This window comes from Lepisosteus oculatus, chromosome 18 (assembly GCF_040954835.1).
Source record: "Lepisosteus oculatus isolate fLepOcu1 chromosome 18, fLepOcu1.hap2, whole genome shotgun sequence".
Lineage (NCBI taxonomy): Eukaryota > Metazoa > Chordata > Actinopteri > Semionotiformes > Lepisosteidae > Lepisosteus > Lepisosteus oculatus.
This window is the reverse complement of record NC_090713.1, coordinates 15,266,151-15,280,676: the sequence shown is the minus strand read 5'-3', so window position 1 is coordinate 15,280,676 and position 14,526 is coordinate 15,266,151. Positions and strand designations below refer to the sequence as shown.

Below are 14,526 nucleotides of genomic sequence, written 5' to 3'. Positions count from 1 at the left end.
GCAACAATTATTGCCCGGCTCCTCAATGGGATAGCTTTACCGTGCTAATGCGTTGGTTTAACAGTCCGGGTGTGGCAAGCTTCTAATGTCTCCCGACTTCGGCGAAAAGGAACTTGTCTTTCATTGGAAGACAATGAACACATTCTAACCGTACATGAGAATATACAGATGCAGCCATTCAAAACGGGTGGGGTATTTCGTGGTATACCTCGGTGGCGTGTCGCATCAAAACGCGGTATCACCCGGTGTATCGCATCATTTAACGTCATGCCGGAAAGTATCCGGAATCACCTTGTAAAACCGCCAGGTGGAGCCAATACAGCTTAACCTCTCATGTACAGCATTTAAGCTTTTAAATTTAAACTGTGTATTACAGCATGTTAATCATCAGTCATTAAGAAGTTGGTATATTTTATGAAAGTACGATTGCTCAGTTGGACAAAAGTGCACAACCTACCTTTATCATAAATATTTTAATGATGCAGAAATATTTTATGCATAAAAGCCTTTACCGAAGATATTACTATAGTATTAATAACAGCCTGGACTCCTGTGATGGTCAGAGTGAAGTCAGTCCCAGATCCTCTGCCACTGAAACGCTCTGGGATCCCAGTCTGACATAGTTGCTGCATAAATCAGGAATTTATTAGTTTCTCCAACTTTCTTTTGGTACCAGGCTAGGAATCTGTTATTGTATAGTGCTGCACTGGTCTTACAGTTCACAGTGACTGTCTGTCCAGGGAGAACAGATTTCATTGCTGGAGTCTGAGTCACAGTTACCTGTCCTCTGGATTCTGCAAATGAGAAAGTAGTAAATATCATTAAAATATCATTAAAAATTTAATTGATTTCCTGTTTTATACAAAACATTTCATTTTTACCTATAGTTGTAAACTACGTTCATCAAATATTTCAGACCCATTCCTACCTCGAGCAGAGACTAGGAGTGTCCAGATGAAAATAGTGATGAAGGTCATTGTTGCTGTGGGTTGTGTTTCCCTGAAGGGCAGCTCTCAGTCTTGAAGTGTTAAACTCACAGGGCTATAAACACTCCCAGAGCATGTACTGCCAATGCAAAGTGTCTTTTCTATGCAAATTGTCTTCCTGGCTTTAGCAGCACTTGTAGCCAGTCAGTGCTGGAAACACAGGCTTGGTGGTGTTTGTTGTGACAGAAAAAGATTAACAGTTTAGCATGAACACTCCCAGAACCGCAGGACTAGACAGAGAGCAGCTCTATAAGGAAACGAGAATGAGACACAATCAGCTGAGACCTTTTTCCATTCAGCATAGCATGAATGGATTGGGGTGTTGAGAGTTTGGTTAAATCAGCACTTGGCTCTGTGTGTTTAGACACATTACTGGTGGAGGTGATACCATGTTTAACAGAGACTGAAGTTTGCAAATACACAGTTTGTATTTCATATTCTACAGCTATTGGAATATTAATAAACAGCTATTACTTAAAATCACATTTTACTTAAGCTAAACACTTACAGTAAATACAGGCTTTTTGTTTAATTAGGGCTGCACAGTTTATGACTCAGACAGAGGTTCGATCTGTCTTCCCTTGGCTGGCTAAGGGCTGAATTCTCTAAAACGTGAGATTGCATAATTGATTTTTAGTGCTTTCAACACAGAAGCTGTCAAAAATACTCATGTCCAGACTGACTCTGTCTATCATTGTCGTGAAAAGAGCATGTTTATAAAGGGCTGTGCCTCAGACCTCTTTAGAGATTCATCAGCCTTACTCTGCTGACCACACTCAGCTGAGAACCTCATCCACCCCTGTCAACCCTTCACTTGCGACCCCAAGTGGTTTAGTCCTATATCTACAGTCTCTCCACAGTTTCCTATTGCCAACTAGGGACTCTATGTCACAAACCATCGTTCCACTTATACTATAGTTAACTAGCTATTGAAGTTAATTGGCCAGTTTTGAACGTAGTGGGCACCACCATTAGCATTGTCAACTCTAAGCTCTAAGATCATACAAATACTGATCTCTGGGTTTACATCAGAAACATTTAGGCACACACTGCTCTCTGGGTTTACATTATGTACACTTAGACACAGTCTGAGATACAGTATATCAGCTATATCACCCTGTAACTCCTGGAAGAGAAGAAGGTTACTGCTGGAAAGGTGAAAATTGGACCAGTAGGGGGAGCTAACTCTGTGGTCTGTGTGGGTCCTAATGCCCCAGTATAGTGACAGTCAACATATACTGTACAAAGGAGCCGTTCTTCGGATGAGACCTTAACAAGGTGCTGACTCTCTATGGTCATTAAAAATCTCAGCGTGTTTATTGAAAAGAGTAGGGGTGTTACCCCTGGCATCCTACCTAAATTTCCCATGTCCTCTACTCATCATGGCCTCCTCCTGGGACACTTTGGCTGCTGTTGCATCATCCAGGTGAGGCTACACTTTGGTGGCGGTGGAGGGGAGTCCCCATTCCCTGTAAAGCTCTTTGAGTGTCAAGAGAAGAGCCATATAAATTAAATATTAATGAAAATGGAGGTGGACTTGTCAGGCAGCTCCAATCCCCCTAGGGAAATCTGCAACACAACATTGTGTCCTGATATTGTCATGTCCTCTACATCTGGAGGGCGCTCCTACTCTGTCCTGTCCCTAGTTCCCTGTACTTTGCTTGTCCATCCGCTGTGTCTTTGTCTGGGGCTATATATTTCTGGGTCACACTTTCCTCCTCACATAGCATTGAGGTTTAGAATTTCTTGAGACTCGCCTAGCACCAGGTCGCTCCATGTCCGTGGCCTGAGGGCATAGGTTTCTATATAGCATTTCCTGGACAGCTGAACCCGGGCTAAACCCTGTTCCGCCACTACGCATAGGGTCTTTTTTCACTTTGGGCAGAAGAGACCAAAGACTATACTCCTCATGGAATTGACAGTCTTGTCTCTTTGTGTTCAGATACAGCAAGATTACTGTATGCAAACAGAAACAAACATAATCTAAAAGTAAACTAGCAGTCAGCAGTGTCTTTCAATTACATGACTTGCAGACAGAGACAGAGAAGTCTTAGCTCCTGCCAATGACTCTAAAACTGCACCAGAAGGTATCACTACTGTGTCTCCTAGTATGTAAATGCAGGTAACTAGATAACTAGCTACTGTAAGTGCCTGTATAGTGTTAAATAACAACAGCTCCTTCTAGATACAGTCAGAAGAACATAAAAACATGTTACAAACTATAAGAGGATGTTTGACTCATCTATCTCAGTTCACAAATGAAGCATTTGTGCTGAAATCAATATAGTTAAAGTGCTAATAATTAATTATTAAGTGTAAAACAATAAAAAACACTGAAAGTTTAAATTATGTAAATAAGTGTTTAATGAATTGTTCCAAATATTTTACCATATGCTGTTTGATTTTTTTTATTTCGTAATCCGGTGAACAGCAGTGTAAATTTATGACTCCAAGCACAGACTAGCCTGGTATCGACAGAAAGCTGAAGAAGCTCCTAAACTCCTGATCTATGGAGCAACTACCTGTCAGTCCTGATTCCCAGAGCATTTCAGGGTTAGTGGATCTGGGACTGACTTCACTCTGACCATCACAAGAGTACAGGCTGAAGATGCAACAGATTGTTACTGTCAGAGTTACCATGAGCTCAATAATAGCTGTCTCTCCCTCCAGTGTTACACACATAGAAATAACTCCCTCAGCAGGTCAGCTGCGACCTGAAGCTGAGGCTGAAAGTAATGACACTGTCACGATTATAGTTCCCCCTCCTTAAGGGTTCTCCAGCCCTTTCACTTAAGCCTTTATTCTATGCACCTGCTCCCTATAACCAGCCCACCTTAAGAGCCAGGCGCTGACGCTCATCCGGGCTCTGCATCTGATTTCCATATCGTGCGAGTCCGGGACCTGGAAGCGCCTGGTCCCGTTAAGGTTTTAATCTCTGTTCCTGTTCCCGTTCCTGTTCCCCGTCCGCCGGTTCCGACCCGGCCTTCATGGTTTTTAATTCCTTCTTCTAATGGATCTTCTGGTTTTGGACTTTCTCGTGTGTTTTTGGATACTCTAAGGATTACTCTTTGGGATTGTTCGCCTCGGCCACACCTCCCCCGTGCACCAGCGCAACTTGGACACGACCCCCTGTCTTCAGCCCCGTATTCCTGCATGACGTTTCCCAGTGTTTCCCCACTCCGTCGGATTGTGTCGTACGCATAGGGTCCGGAAAGAACTGTTCGTTACAGACACAGGACATAGCCCATGGAGGAGCTCAGCTTTTTGTTTAGAAGTAGTCTGAAATGGTGGCAAGTAGAGCTGTTCTCAACAACTTGGAAATTAAAATATTATAATATTCATTTAGATTTAAATTGTAGGATCACACAGATATGTCTGTGCTGAGGAAAAGATGAAGGGAAATAAAATATTTTTCTCATGCTGAAGTAAAAACTGATAATAACCAAACCAATATATTGTGACAGGTTAAAGAATAGAAGTAAACAGGCCTTCGTTGTACCTTTTTCACATCATATCACAACTCTTTCAATAATTGCTTGTCCAATTTAGGGCTTCTGTGGCCCAGAGCTTATCCTGCAAAGCACCGGGCACATGGTGGGATACACACTGGTGGAGATGGGGGTTTTCATTTGCTGTTACAATTAGAAATTGTAACAGCAAATTGCAAGAGGATTTGTGTCACGATCGTCATCCCTCCTCTAAAGGGCGCTCCGACCCTTTCCTATTTTAGTTCATTATGTGCAGCTGTCCATGTTTTCCTTGTTATTATTTAAAGCCTGGCACTCCCACTATTCCACGCTCTGCATTGGAATACGTACGCCCAGAAGCCCGCATACCAGCGGATCATGGAGGGACCCAACGGCATAGGCTTCATCAGGCATCCTGACCTGCTGAGTCCAGGGCTCGGAGCACCTGGCCTCATTACTGTTTTTATCCTCCTGAATCCCTGTCACTATTCCTGTTCCAGATCCCATTCCGGTTTTAATCTTGTCTGTCTCGGATTGGATCTCCCAGCTCCTGGACCCTGGACTGTGACCCGATTTCCCCTTTGGACTGCCTTAGGACTTGTCATCAGATCACAGCCGTCACGCCCCCCCGTCTGCCATCCCGTCCTGCTCTTGCTGTGTTTCCCTTGAGGTCTTATTCCAGTCACTTCCGGATTATAGCGTCTGCATATTGTCTAAAGTACGCACTACCTGGGAGTCAGGACCAGCTCCCGTGACAATTTGACGACTTTTAGAAACCAATCAAACATCATAATTTACAGTCTCATGCAGGAATTCCGAATAAACAACATACAGTTTATTAATACAGTATTATCAATACGTGCATAACAAACAAGCGTAACAAAATACATCTGAGAAATGATCTGCTGTGATATGAATGACTGATTACAAGGGGATTACAAAGAAAAGAGTTAATAATTTCAGAGATAAAATATGCAGAGATGATAATGTTTTACAGTCTAGCTCGTAGGTTGTATCAGTCTCGTAAAACTAAATCATATTCATATTCTCAGACACAAGTGAATATGCATTAACTATCATGAACTAAACATCAAATGTGTGTTTGGAATAATAGCACACCTCTTGAGAATTATGATGTGAATAATGATATTTTACTTTGGTCTTTTAAAGCAGTTTGTGCACAGTTTTCTCTCTAGATATCTGCAAGGTAGGCAACAGAGGAACTTAGGTCATTCCGTGTTATAGTTTTTATTCAGTGTGTGCTTGGATATTCTGGATGTCGACAAAGAGTCTAGCTGTCTGATTTTGTTGATCGTCGAAGATAGCGTTGGGTTTACAAACAGAATATTTCTTCTGTTTCAGGAAGAATATCTTGGAATTCTGCACTTTACTGACACACTCTCTCAGCCTGGCTTCTCTGAGAAAAGTTTAAGTCCTGACTCGGACTGCTTGCAGTCCCATGGTTGAAAATTCAGTTTGCCAGTTTAGATGAAGAGATTGAGTCAGTGAGTTAACCAATGGAAAATGACTTGAGTTACAGTTTTGTAGTATCGCATCAGAAGTTGGTGATTGTCTGAGATGCCATCAGGTATACCACTAGGGCCCACCTTAAAGGTCACTCATCGGTGGATCTTCCTTTGGGTGATTGAACGTGCCCTGTGACTTTAAAGATCAGATCCAGATGTACCTATGGCTCTCAACTAGACATCCAGGCACTAGCAGTGGACATCCATCATGGGAGTTTAGATCGCCTCTGTTGTAGGAAGGATCGTTATCCAGAAGACAAAGTCATCTCTCTTACTTTCCCACATGTGAAAACCACCAGGTCATTCTTAGGCTGAGATCATAAGGAAAACAAGCTTTTTAGCTGCATTCCTATGTAGAGTATTTACACAGGCAGGCACCAGGTTATATGGTCAAGGTACACAAAGATTATTAGAAATCTTTAATTGCACCTTAATTCTAATTATAAGAAAGATAGTTCCGGTCCTGAAATCTAATTGGCTGACACACTTTTGAAGCTGTGTTATATTCTCTGATATACGCACACCCTGGAAGGAATTTTGACATTTTACTGTGTGATAAAGGAATATCAATGCGCTGACTGATAAATAACTGTCAATCAAATCAATTGCATAGGCTTTTTTTTGCTGTCTTTGTTGCACTCTGCAGGATCCTTGTGATATTTTGTGCTCTCGTTGAATGATAGTGTCACATAGTTTAAATCATTTTCATTCTTAGAAATTATGATATGCTTGGTTAAAAGCAAGGGAGATTACAGTATGTCTGTTATAGTAGACATGAAAACAAGAGTTCACTTCCACATTATTGGAAACCCAATTTTAATGACAAAGCGCTGGGGTAATATCCTGGCAGCAGGTACTAAAACCAGCACAAGTGGGAGCACTCCCACGGCGAAAAAAAATGCCTGACAAACTAGGGATTGGACAGTTTTTGAAAATGTTCAAATGTGCTAAACAAAAAACAAAAAAGAAGTCATTTTTATCATATTGGCTAACTAATGTCCTCTCTTTGCTGCTGCTGCTCCGCAAAAAGTCTCCTTGAAACTTAAATGTCTGGGTTACCAAGCCATGGAGCTTGTGTTCGGGGTGGATGTTGGTCATCCCTGTTTCAAACCATGCTTTGATTTTTCCCTAAACCCCCCTCCCCAATTTTCAAATCTTCACCTCTGGGTTCCAGTGGAGCTTCACTTTCTTCTTTCTTGTCTCGGGAAAAGAGCTGTACTGATAAATCGATGTGACAAACAAGTTCCTGCTCCCTATTTACTTTTCAGAGTTTCATGAAGCAACTTTATTTTTTAAAATTTAGATTTTCAAAAATTTACTTTTTTTCAAATTTTATTCTGATTTTATTCTGTCTTTTCAATACACAGATATTCAATGCTTATTCCCATGTACCTGACCTGAATCATCTCTGAGGGTTTCTTGGGGTGCAGACTGTGGGATAGAATGAACCCAGAAACAAAAAGATGTTTTGTAAAGTGAATCTCACCTTTCATTTAATATAATGTAATTAATTTAATTCATTCACTAATTAATTGTTTTTAACAACTGTTGTCTAACTTCCCCAGTGCTGGTTACAAACATACACAAGAGGATCAATAAGAAGGACTTTGAGAATAAAATGACACCAAAGGCCCAGGGTGAACAGAATGTATTCACACTAATACTTTTCAATGATAATCATGAATAATTGCTGAATCCATGGCTTTACACTCACTGCATAGTCATTACTATGATCTCTTTAATGTAAAGGACTATGCTATGATACTGATCAACTCGTCCAAAATATGCATGCATTGGAATTATAGCTGGTGATCATACTGTATACCCCTTACAGTACATGAAGTTAAAAGTCAATGATTAGCAAGGGTTAGAGTAAGATACACCATTAATCTTCAGTATTCATATTGTTAAGTTTTTTCAATTATCACAGTATGAGGAACACTTCCAGCGCCTGCTTGTACAAGTAAATACATAGCACCAGTGCTACAGTGCCTATAATCCCACACTAAGCAGAGCTGTAACATTGACTGAAGATGAGGATTAAGAAGAGTTCTAACTACTGCTACCACTACTCCAGGTATTCCAGGTATAGAAGATCTAGAGAACAGATTTTAGTAAAAGATGCCAAAATGAATTAATATAATTACACACATCATTCTTAAATATATGATGGTTTATCAGGGCGCATAACACATTGTAACTGTGCATTTCTACATTTCAACCTCTGCTATAAAAAAATTACTTCAATAAAAAGTTGGGTTCAATTTTTGTTTTAATTCCTGTAGTGCGTTTAACCTTTAAAACTCACTGGGTATTAATAATCCTGCTATATCTTAGCAAGGCAGTTTCAACCAGTCTCTCCACTCTCTACTCCATTCCACCTGTGTTGAGTGGAGTAAGGGCTCGGCCGATTGTATCTCATCCTCTGCTCCTTATAAAGCTGCTCTCTGTCTAGTCCTGCTGTCCTGGGAGTGTTCATGCTAAACTGTTCATGTTGGCCCTGAATCCTGATGTTGGAGAAGTGAGCTTCACTTACCCCCCAGTTGGGAACCTGGATACAAAAATAAAGAGAGAATAGAAAGAGGAGAGGGAGGGAGTTGGAAACTTTAGACCTGAGGGTCTGAATGTTTGAGGTTTTAATACAGACACAATTGAGAAAGAGGACTGACCCCTTCAACTGTCGGTTATATAGAAGAACAGAAGACTGTCATGCAAAGAGAGAGCACACTCCCCATGAACATTAAAATAAGTTTTCAGTGTCTCTCCAGCCCCATAGATAAAACATGTCTTTCCTTCAACACTGTGAGGAATGTCCCATGGGACCACAAACATATAACAAGGTATTTGGTCAGATCTGAACTGAACATTTTGCCTCTCTTGTATTGCCCCAAAAGTATTAAGAGTGTTTAAGTCAGTGCAGTTAGTAATTGTGCTGCATCTGAACAAACAGAGCCAAGTGCAGTTTTAACCAGATTTTCTGCACTCCACCCCATTCCAGCTATGTTGGGTGAAATGCGGACATAGCTGATAAGTGGATTTGTGACAGTGTAAACTTATATAAAATGTGGGTTGCATGACTGTTTTTAATATGTGCATTTGCATGCTTCAGTCTCTGTAAAATATGTTTTTAGTTCAACTATTGATCCTGCTGTACCTGAACACACAAAACCAAGTACTGCTTTAACCAGACTCTCCACACTCCACTCCATTCAAGTTGGAGTCAGCTGATTGTGTATAATCCTCTGCTCCTTATAAAGCTGCTTTCTGTCTAGTCCTGCTGTCCTGGGAGTGTTAATGTTAAACTGCTCATCTTGCTCTGTCACATCACGCAGCACCAAGCCTGTTTTTCTAGCACTGACTGGCTACTAATGCAGCCTAACCCAGAAAGATAATTTGCATAGAAGACACTTCTGGGAGTGTTTATAGCCTTGTGAGTTTAACACTTCCAGACTGAGAGCTGCGCTTCATGGTAACAGAACCCACAGGAACAATGACTTTCTTCATCATATTTATCTGGACACTCCTCATCACTGATCAGGGTAGGAATGGGTTTGGATATTTTATAGAATTTAAAACATTTTTGTATTATGTGAAGAAGAAATCAAGATTTATGTTAATTTAAAAATAAAAAATATTAAAGCATCATAATAAATATCTTATTAATTTATTCTGTTTTCATACTGTATGTCTATCATATAATGTATTACTGATTTACAGAATAAATTGGTATTTTCAATACTTTCCCACTTTTTGCAATGTTTTCTTCATTTTCAGAATCTAGTGGACAGATTTTTGTGACCCACGCTCCTACAATATTGACTGCTCCAGGACAGACAGTCACTGTTAGCTGTAAGACCAGTCCTGCAGTGTACAATAATGATCGCCTCAGCTGGTACCAACAGAAAGCTGGAAAAGCTCCTAAACTCCTGATCTATCTTGCAACTACCCGTCGGACTGGGATCCCAGAGCATTTCAGTGGCAGTGGCAGTGACCATCACAGGAGTCCAGGCTGAAGAGGCACACAAACAAACTGAACTTCAATAAAATATATACTGTATATACAGTGGTGTGAAAAAGTGTTTGACCCCTTCCTGATTTCTTTTATTTTTTCATGTTTGTCACACTGAAATGTTTCAGATCGTCAAACAAATTGAAGTTTTAGACAAAGATAACACAAGGAAACACAAAATGCAGTTTTTAAATGAAGGTTTTTATTATTAAGGGAAAAAAAATCCAAACCCACATGGCCCTGTGTGAAAAAGTGATTGCTCCCCCTGTTAAAACATAAATCAACTGTGGTTTATCACATCTTTGGATAGCTGAGTTCAATTTCTCTAGCTACACCCAGGCCTGATTACTGCCACACCTGTTCTCAATCAAGAAATCACTTAAATAGGACCTGCCTGACAAAGTGAAGTAGGCCAAAAGATCCTCAAAAGCTAGACATCATACTGCGATCCAAAGAAATTATGGGAACAAATGAGAAACAGAGTAATTGAGATTTATCAGTTTGGAAAAGGTTATAAAGCCATTTCTAAAGCTTTGGGACTCCAGCGAACCACAGTGAGAGCCATTATCCACAAATGGCGAAAACATGGAACAGTGGTGAACCATCCCAGGAGGGGCCAGCTGACCAAAATTACCCCAAGAGCGCAGCAACGACTCATCCAAAGTAGAGAGTCAAAGTAGAGAGTCAAAATGACAGGAGAAGTGTTATGACAGTGATATTGCCATCAGTCTAGAGTAATTCTGTAATATTAATAATCTCCTTTTCTCATATTCTGTTAAGACTTCAGTACAGATGCAGCCATTCAAAGTGCGCGGTACAGACACGTACCTGAGGTAATTGGCTACGGCGTCGCGCATCATGATGCAAGATGACGCGGGGTACTGCGGTACGTGATTGGTTGACCGACAGTTGGTCTGTCGTAGAAAGACTTACAGTAAACGTCTTTACTGTGCCCGTTGTAGATATTGAATTTAACCACTGAAGGGAAATCTTAGTAGCTGAGCATAAAAAGAATAGGAGCATACTGTAACGTGTGTGAAGGCCATAAACTATATTAATTTTGGAACATAAATATACAGCATATGGCTGGTCTTGGTACTTTAAAGAAAAACTACACACCAGTATTCCATTTCTCCCTAAACATTTTAAGCATCGAAGTCTTTAACTAAAGAGATACCGGATTCAACAAGCATACTTTTAGAATTTGATTAAAAGGGAATATAATATGGAATCGCATATCTAAAGAATTTAATAACGATATGATTAGTGTACTGCGACAGGGCTGTGTAGGGCTGTTTCGCTTCACTTTTCATGTGACTTCCCTTGTAGCCTACTGGTCTACATGCCTGACTACTAACTGTTGGGTTGTGTGTTCAAATCCAGCTGGTGCTGGACTTCTCTTCTAACAAACATTTCTTCGAAAAGATAGAATAGCAATATTATGGACAATCAATTGACTTTTTTTATTTCAAAATATCACAACATGATCGATTCTAAGTCATTTTTGATAACAACAATAACAATAATAAAAACTCCCTTGCTTTTAACAGAACGTTTCATAATGTCTAACGAAAATTATTTAAACTGCAACGCATCATTCAACAAGAGCGCAAAATATCACAAGGATCCTCAAGAGCACAGCAAAGACTGTATTAAAAGATACTTGTATAAGATACATGAGAATCCAAGCTTTTTTATCTACGCTTTCTTTTCCGTATACCAGAGATTATGGTACCACTTCAGAAGGGTGTCAGCCACTCAGATTCCAGGAATCGGTACTTTAAAGAAAAAATACACACCAGTATTCCATTTCTCCCTAAACATTTTAAGCATCGAAGTCTTTAACTAACATGTGAAATAGCAGGTATAAAAAGTGGTAGTTTTAAGCTTTTCTGCTAATATAATATGGAATCGCGTATCTAAAGAAATTAATAACGATATAATTATATTCATATACTGCAACGCAGTAGTACATGCTGTACAACGTCTGTTGATTCTGTATGTGTAGGGCTGTTTCACTGCTTCTCATGTGACCTTTGCTGGTGGTACTGTGGTCTATGTTCCTGCCTTGTAAACCAGAAATTGTGTGTTCAAATCCAGCCCATCCTGTGTCTCTTCTCTTAAACAAAAAGTTGTTCTCTTTTCTCTTTGGTTTCTGTCAAAGCGCAATGAAACCTTTAACTTGATTCTTATGGATGCCCGGTCCCGCCAGGGATTTAAAAAAAACATGCAATCACATATCTAAAGAAATATGTAACAGTATGACTATGTTCATGCACAAATAGTAGCATGTGACACTTAGACTTGACTTTTTTTAGGGTAGACTTGACTTTATTGCCATGAGATATACAATAGATTGTCATTAAACAACCTTCTGTTTATTAATCTTCCTTGTTATGCACAGTGGGAATGGTAATGTAATGGGAATTAATTTAATCAAAGAGATCTCTCTGGGTGGGGCGCGGGACAGCCGGCAGGCAGGCGGTGGGTGACAGAGAAGAAAAGAAAGGCAGCTTTTAACTCCGCAAGTCTGAGTTTTTGTGTCCGTCATCGTTACACTATCATTCTTTCCATTGAAAACCTGTTTATATGTGACCTTTCAGAACACCTATCTGTTTTCTTCCTAGCACAATTTATGAGCACTCTGTGATTAAATTAATTCTCATTACATTATCATTCTCACTGTGCATAACAAGGAAGATTAATAAACATAAAGTTGTTTAATGACAAACTATTGTTTATCTCATGGCTAGATAGTAAAGTCTAGCCAAAAAGAGAAAACATCGACTTTATTTAAACTCCAGCGAAAGTATTAATTACCATACTTTTATGGTACATGACTTTGCTAAAATGTATTTAAAAATAAAAATGATTACGCTTTGAGTGGAGTGTCCAGATAAAGTGCTATATTAGTGTAAGCAATTAATTAATTAAATTACAAATGCCAGCGGAGAGAGAGAGAGAGACACAGCTTTTCATTGTCAAAAAGTAATTGTTTTTTAATTTGTCAGCACCCAGACAAACGCAAACGCGTTTTAAATAAAATGCTTTATTCATTCTTAATCAGACTCACATTCCCGAATGTCCCCCCCCCACCCCTCCCCGCCCCACTCAACAATCCTAGGAAGAACACGAAACAGCCTGTTAATAAAATGGTTGCAATTTTGTTCGGTCAGTTATTTCTCCCAGAATTTGTAAATCGCATTGATCAGTTCTTGCTTTGTGCTGGCTTTAGCTCGATGACATTGGAACACAGCGACTCAGACACCCATTGAATGGAAAGGGACACTTTAATTTTTTGTACGGCTGGCACAGCACCCCACCACACCCATGCGCCAGCAGAGAGAGAGAGACACACACACACCGGTTTTCACTGTCAAAAAGAAATTGTTTTTTTTACTTTTGTACCATTTTGTTTTTTACATTCCTCTTGTTTAAAAGGAATGTTTTGTTTCTGGACATACTGTTAGACTAGGGGAAAAGAGCGCCTCCTTCTTCGAAGTATTTCGTTGATTCGATCACAAATTCTTTTCCAGTCGCACAAAGTAAGTGTTGAGATTCTCCGATTCACCATGCTACTAATGGTTTCTCGGAGATTGCAAAGCATGGCACTTTTGCCTCTGGACCCATCGAAATTTACCGATGTGGTCCACCCCCAGTAAATTTCAAAAGCCACAGGATTTCGAAACACGAGAGAGACAGAGACACACACAGTTTTTCATTGTCAAAAAGTAATTGTTTTTTACTTTGTCAGCACCCAGACAAACGCAAATGCATTTTTAATAAAATGCTTTTATTCCTTCTTTATCAGACTCACATTCCCGAATGTCTCCCGCCCCGGTCAACAATCCACATCTCTCCCCTTTTTACAAAATGACATTGTTGAAAACTGTTCCAGAGCAACTGTTGTTTCATCGGTGAAAAGTACATCATGAAATGTCTCCCCCTGTTCAATCCATTGGAGCACTTGTTTGAGTCTTTCCTCTTTGTTTTTTACCCTTATAATGGGGCATGTGTTGTTTTTTTTGTATCTCCATCCAAGCCTTCTGCGCACTCTTCTTATCGATGTCAGACTAACGCAAATACTGTACAATGTCTCGTGTTGACTTCCCGTTTCTTTTCATCTTCATTATTTGGTGTGAGAGAGTCTTCATGATTTGGCCACAGTCCGTCTCCTTACCAAAGCGATTCAGTGGTGCAGCTTGAAGTCTGTACCTGTATACCCATATCTTGATTTAAATACTTTTATTTTTTCACAATCTGGCAATGCCAGACAGAATTCACATTCGCTGCAGCCAAATGGCCTTGCAGATCAGAAAATCAAGGAACGCAACAATTATTGCCCGGCTCCTCAATGGGATAGCTTTACCGTGCTAATGCGTTGGTTTAACAGTCCGGGTGTGGCAAGCTTCTAATGTCTCCCGACTTCGGCGAAAAGGAACTTGTCTTTCATTGGAAGACAATGAACACATTCTAACCGTACATGAGAATATACAGATGCAGCCATTCAAAACGGGTGGGGTATTTCGTGGTATACC

The 14,526-nt window shown here is 40.1% G+C and overlaps 1 long non-coding RNA gene across 1 annotated transcript; it reads left to right on the top strand.

Annotated features, from left to right (window-relative positions):
* The first annotated feature begins 9,403 nt into the window (after positions 1-9,403).
* LOC138223927 (uncharacterized) lies at positions 9,404-10,055 on the top strand. Its single transcript, XR_011182345.1, has 2 exons — positions 9,404-9,518; positions 9,754-10,055. It is a non-coding gene; the product is annotated as an uncharacterized lncRNA (long non-coding RNA).
* The last annotated feature ends 4,471 nt before the right edge of the window (positions 10,056-14,526 follow it).